A 6,000-nucleotide genomic window follows, 5' to 3' on the forward strand; every position below is an offset into this window, starting at 1 on the left:
GTGAGGAATGGTGCTGCCTAGGCTCACAGGAATCTCAAAGTCTCAAGAGCTCCTCAGCATGGAGGCCCTAATGGATAATGCAGGAAGATGGTCTTTTCACCACCTCTGTCTCAGATCCCCTAACCAAGAAAAATCTGTTCTAACAGTCTCTGTATGAGAAACAACCCCAAGGGTCCAGCACTCTGGACACTGAACAAGTAGCATGTTCTACCTGAAAGCTTCACACATCATGGAATCCAGACCATGCTTTAAAAAACCACCATCATCACAACACAATTCCTTCCCCCAATTACAAAAGGAATAGTGCAGACGGAAATAGTATTAAGCATAAAGAAAAAAAATACATGTTAATCTTACCATCCAGAAAGAATATGCCATTAAAATGTTGTGCATTTTCCCCCATCTCTTTAAGGCCTATATGAAAAGAGAGACCTTCCTTAGCTGAGCTCATGTTACAGATAGTCTTCTGTGGCCTTTCTCCTTAAATATTATATCACAACTATTTTCCCTTGTCATTAAAATTTTTTTTGTAAACTGTATTTTAAGGGCAGAATACTATTTTATCATCTGGTCGCACCATAATTTATTTAACCATTTCCCTATTGTTGGACATTTAGGTCATCTCTAGTATCATACTACAATAAAAAATGCTGCCATTAACATGCTATTACATAAATTTTTATTCGCCTACCTATCCCTGATTAGTTTATGACAGGTTGCTAGAAGCAGGATTACTGGAATTGACTCATTACCTATACTGAATAGCATATGTAGAAGAATACCCATCTCAACACAGACTCACCAGCATGATTATCTCTTTTTAATCTTTTAATAACATTTTATGATACTCTTGAATTACCTTGAACACTAGTGAGGAATAACCGGCACTCGGGTTTTGATAATTTGGCTTTGGAAGAAAAACAAGTAGGAGAAATGTTATTTTAAATTTGAAACCAGATGGAATTAGACATTTGTTTGTTAAAAATACATTGTTATTAAATTTAACTGCAGTTTGTGACACTAACTTGTGGCTGGCAAAATAAATAAAACAGAGGTTTGAACAGCCCAGCTTTATAGAACAGATAAGCAAAAGAGGAGGCATATACCAATATTTACTGAGTGGTTCAAAGTAACCTGCTCTTCACATGCAATCCCATATTTGTTCTTTAATTTCGTAAAGTGATGTTATTTCTAATTCTACAGATGGGAAAACAGAGAGGGTTTGTTATTGGCCCAGATTACTCACTAGTAGTTGTGTAACCAAGAATTTTGAACCCAAGTTGGCTCTAGAGGAAACACCACTACTCCAGGCTGTAGTGCAACTAATGGGTGAAAATAAAGGTGACATAGTCTGAAGTCAGCTCTCTTGTACAGGATAGCATAGTCCCATACAATCTTCTTATTTTGCTAGATTCTTCAGAACTTTTCCAAATAGAACAGGAGGAACACCTCATCTAGAAGTCACCTAAATTACTATCTGCTGAAAATAGCAATGAATTACACAACCTTGTACATTTGTATGTACTGACTTTCTAAAAATAAAAATAAAAAGTAAATATTAAAAAAATCCATCAGAGGATAAATATGTGTTACAGGGGAATTCTATTCACAGAAAGCCAAAACAAAAGAAATCCCATAGTTTAGGGTTGTAAGTAGTGTATGAAATCTTTGGTTACTACACAACATGGACATGATTATTTGCAATATAACGAAACATACAAAATACTGGCTTATAGGAAATGGAAATTAATTCTCTGAAACAATTCGGTACTGCAATCTGGTACTGCACTCGTGTAATTTAAAGTTACATTCAGAAGATGAAAAACATTGATTCCAGTGTTGGGAAAAGAGACTTGTTAATAACGATTTAGGAAGGGACTGAGCAGGAACCCAAGTAAAGGATAGAACAGGCGATTGCTGACACTGATTTTAATGCTTTTTACCAACTCTTTTGAAAAACTGGTTAAGAAAAAAGTGGTTATCCAACTTTTTCATCTCTTAATAAAGTGAGCTGTAGCAAGTTTTAATAAAGTGAGCTGTAGCAAGTTTATCCTCCTATAACATATTCATTCCTAGCTGTGACATGTTAGCAGAAAGACTTTGATAGCAAGTGCCTTGGACTTCAGGCTGGATCTTGTTTCCTCCTTAGAAATAAAGCCTGCTTCCCTTTCTGCCTTTCTTCTCTCCTTTCTTCAACTGCTTTACATTGAATTACAAACAGAAATATAGAACTTTGGTATAAAGCCTAAAATCTTCAATACAACTTATAAGGCTTTTGTGACTTTCAGCTGATCTTTCCAGCCCAAATGGCCACCATTCCCCTCACTTTTGGTCACCTAGTCACATCAGCCATTTTTCAGGCTCTCAAAGATGCCATCCACCACAGGGCCTTTGCATGTGTGCCTGAAATACTCTCTCCTAACTTCACTCCTCCCAGCCTGCCTTTGCCAAAGTAACTTCTAACATATTTATCAAGGCTCAGTTTAATCCCTAGCTCAACTTCTCCTTCTTTGCGGAAAATTTCCCTGTTTCCCCAGACTGGATTGAGCTCCCTATTACAAACTCTCAGAGTACCATGAGTCAGTCCTTCATGTAATTTACCAATTGACTGTATTAGTCTGTTTTCACACTAATAAAGACATATCTAAGACTGGGTAATTTATAAAGGATAGAGGTTTAATTGACTCACAGTTCAGCATAGCTGGAGAAGCCTCAGGAAACTTATAATAATGGCAGAAGGGGAAGCAAACACATATCCTTCACATGGTGGCAGCGATGAAAAGCGCAGAGTGAAGCAAGGGGAAAAGCACCTTATAAAACCATCAGATCTCGTGAGAACTAACTCACTGTTATGAGAACAGGATGAGCGTAACCGCCCCCATGAATCAATTATCTCCACCTGGTCCGTCCCACACACGTGGCAATTATGGGAACTACAATTCAAGATGACATTTGGGTGGGGACACAGCTGAACCATATCATGTACTTTCACATTTATTTGTGTGATGATTTGATTGTCTGTTTTTCCCACTATCTGGTTAACCTCATGATTAATCTTTTATGTCTAACATAGAACTTGGCAACCATAATATTTTGTGAGTAAAAACAATGGATGAATAGTTGTCCATTTCATACCCAGGAAAGCTTTCATTCAAGACTGACAGTCAAATGAAGATGATTTCAATAAAACAAAAACTGAAACAATTCTTACCAACTCCTTCAAGGAACTCCTAAAGGCTGTACTTCAGGTACTAAGGAAAATGAATCCAGATCATGGAAGTTCACAGAGACAAGATGTTGGCAAATATCTTGGAAAAACTTTTATATTATTTTATATTGAATATATAAAATAATAATTACAAGTTCTATTTTAGAGGGTAAAGAGCTAACACATGGGTCAAAACAGAGCATATGCACTTGAAAGAGGGTAACAAAATAATCTAAGAATCTCACACTGTTAGAAAAAAGGATCAAAATACTGATTAGACTTTATTAAGTATAAATGTTTCTGTCTAAAGTAGCCATATAAAAATAAATATAGAAAATATAGGCCAGGCACCGTGGCTCATGCCTGTAATCCCAGCACTTTGGGAGTCTGAGGCAGGCAGATCACTTGAGGCCAGGAGTTCAAAACCAGCCTAGCCAACATGGCGAAACCCTGTCTCTACTAAAAATACAAAAATTAGCCACGTGTGTTGGCGTGCGCCTATAATCCCAGCTACTCGGAAGGCTGAGGCAAGAGAATCGCTTGCACCCGGGAGGCGGAGGTTACAGTGAGCCAAGTTCCAGCCACTGCACACCAGCCTGGGTGACAGAGCAAGACTCCATCTCAAAAAAAAAAAAAAGAAAGAAAAGAAAAGAAAAAAGAAAATATAACTTTTCGAACAAAAAGAGGGGAAACGGGGCAAGAAAAAGAAACAAAAACCAATGCAAAAGGACGAAAAAGGAAAGTAAAAATTAAAGGTAAGATAAATAGAAAGCTCAAGATATGACAATGATTATAATCAGTATAATGAACCAAACTCTTCAGTTAAATGACTAAAATTATCAGACTAAAATCCTGAATGTTTAAAATAAAAACTCAAAACCTAAAGACACAGAGGAGCAGTTGAATAAAAGGATTGAAAGAGACAAATACAAACCAAAATAAGACTATAGTAGCCATATTAATGCCAAACCCATATTCTGAGGTGTAAAACATTATCAGGTACAAAGAAAGACACTATATAATAATAAAAGTTTCCACTCACCCAGAAAGATATCAAATGAACAAATGAGTAAATTGCCATGAATCAACTTGCATCTTCCAGTGATTGGGAAAACACATCCACAGATAGGAAGCAGGTCTGTCCAAACCAGGGAACAAACTCACGTGTTGGTTGAGGATGCATCACCATGCTAAGAGCATGTGATCATCCTTTACCACCTTGCTCAAGTGAAAAGACCTCCCCAAGCTCAGCACGGCTTCATTTCCCCCAGCTGCTGGCCAGGTAGTCTGATGTCTAGGCTGCTGTTTTGCACAGTTTCTCAAGTGCTATCACTTAAGTTCCCAACTGCTTAACGAATGTCAATGGTCTCTTGCTCTTCCAGCCCCAGGTCAGAAATCTAAAGGAACCCAAATGCTCTATGTCAAATAACCATCTTTGATTTTCCTTCATCCCCAAGCTTTACTATAGGAAGTAATGAGTAAGACTTAGAATCTCAGATTATTTCTTCATGCTTTAATTCTATCAACACTTTAGCGTACTTCCTAGATGCTGGGCACTGTCCTAGCTACACAGGAAAAATTTCTTGATAGTTCCCAGTCTGACTGTCAGGAGCTAGCCTGGAAGACTGCTCCTATTACATCCTGGGAGGTGAGGTGCTATGATTCCAAACTGCCAAACTGCTGAGCAATCCTAAAACAGTGGAAGCTAAAACTTTTCCCAGCTTCAAGCATTAAGGTAGCCCTTAATGAACAAAGATCCTTTCCCAAAGTTTTCAAGAGGGTAATTACAAACATGTCAATCATTATTTCATTTATCCATTCTGATGTTTAAAAACCTTTAATTATTGCAACAAGAATTCACATTCATCCCAGAAAAATTAGAACAAAAGATTAATAAAATTAAAAACGAATTCTGCAACTTATGGATAATTACTGGGAACACTTTGGTGCACTGCTTTATTTTCACACACACATGAATAATTGTACCCATTCATTCCCATTATAAAATAGGCATTCAGTCTGAATCCAAATAAAGGATAAAGATCCTTGGACACCATCAAAGTCAGGCATTAAGCAGCTCCCATTTTGCAATCTTTGCTGTTCATGAGATTAACTATATTTTTCATTAAAATGTTCCATAATCAACAACACACTAAATAGTAAGAGAAATACTTTCAAATGATCCCACCAAAAAGAAAAGAAACTCTAGCTACTAATCTATTATTGCACAACAAATTGCCTCACCACCCCCAGACATCACAAAACAAAGCACTGAAAATGGTATTACCCTCCAAAAGGAGATGTGTTTGCATGCCTGAACACATCATTAAAATTCTCCTCTCTCTCTCTCTCTTTCTAGTAATAAGAACACTTAACATGAGATCTATCCCCTTAACAAATTTTTCAGGGTACAATGCAGCGTTGTTAACTATGGGCACAACATTGTACAGCTGATCTCTAGAATGTACTCGTTTTGCATGACTGAAACTTTATACCCTCAAACAGCTCCCAGGTTTCCTCTCTCACCAGGCCCTGGTAACCACCATTCTACTGTTTCTATGAGTTTGACTATTTTAGATACCTTATATAAATGGAATGCCATATCACATGTATTTTGTCCTTTTGTGACTGTTTTACTTCACTTAGCATAGTGTCTTGTAGGTTCCTCCCTGTTGTCTCATATGGCAGGATTTCCTTCTTTTTTTTAAAGCTGAATAATATGCCATTGTATGTAGATACCACTTCTTTAACCACGCCTCCATGGATGGACATTTAGGTTGCCTCTACGCCTG

General features: G+C 37.3%; 1 long non-coding RNA gene across 1 annotated transcript in view; it reads right to left on the bottom strand.

The window, feature by feature from the left end:
- Positions 1–2,771, bottom strand: part of LOC129532723 (uncharacterized) — a 309,267-nt gene extending 306,496 nt beyond the window's left edge. The window contains exon 1 of the long non-coding RNA XR_008678602.2: positions 2,690–2,771. This is a non-coding gene — a long non-coding RNA (uncharacterized lncRNA). The remainder of the gene's footprint in view (positions 1–2,689) is intronic.
- Positions 2,772–6,000: the final 3,229 nt, after the last annotated feature.

Source organism: Gorilla gorilla, chromosome 2, assembly GCF_029281585.2.
Source record: "Gorilla gorilla gorilla isolate KB3781 chromosome 2, NHGRI_mGorGor1-v2.1_pri, whole genome shotgun sequence".
NCBI lineage: Eukaryota > Metazoa > Chordata > Mammalia > Primates > Hominidae > Gorilla > Gorilla gorilla.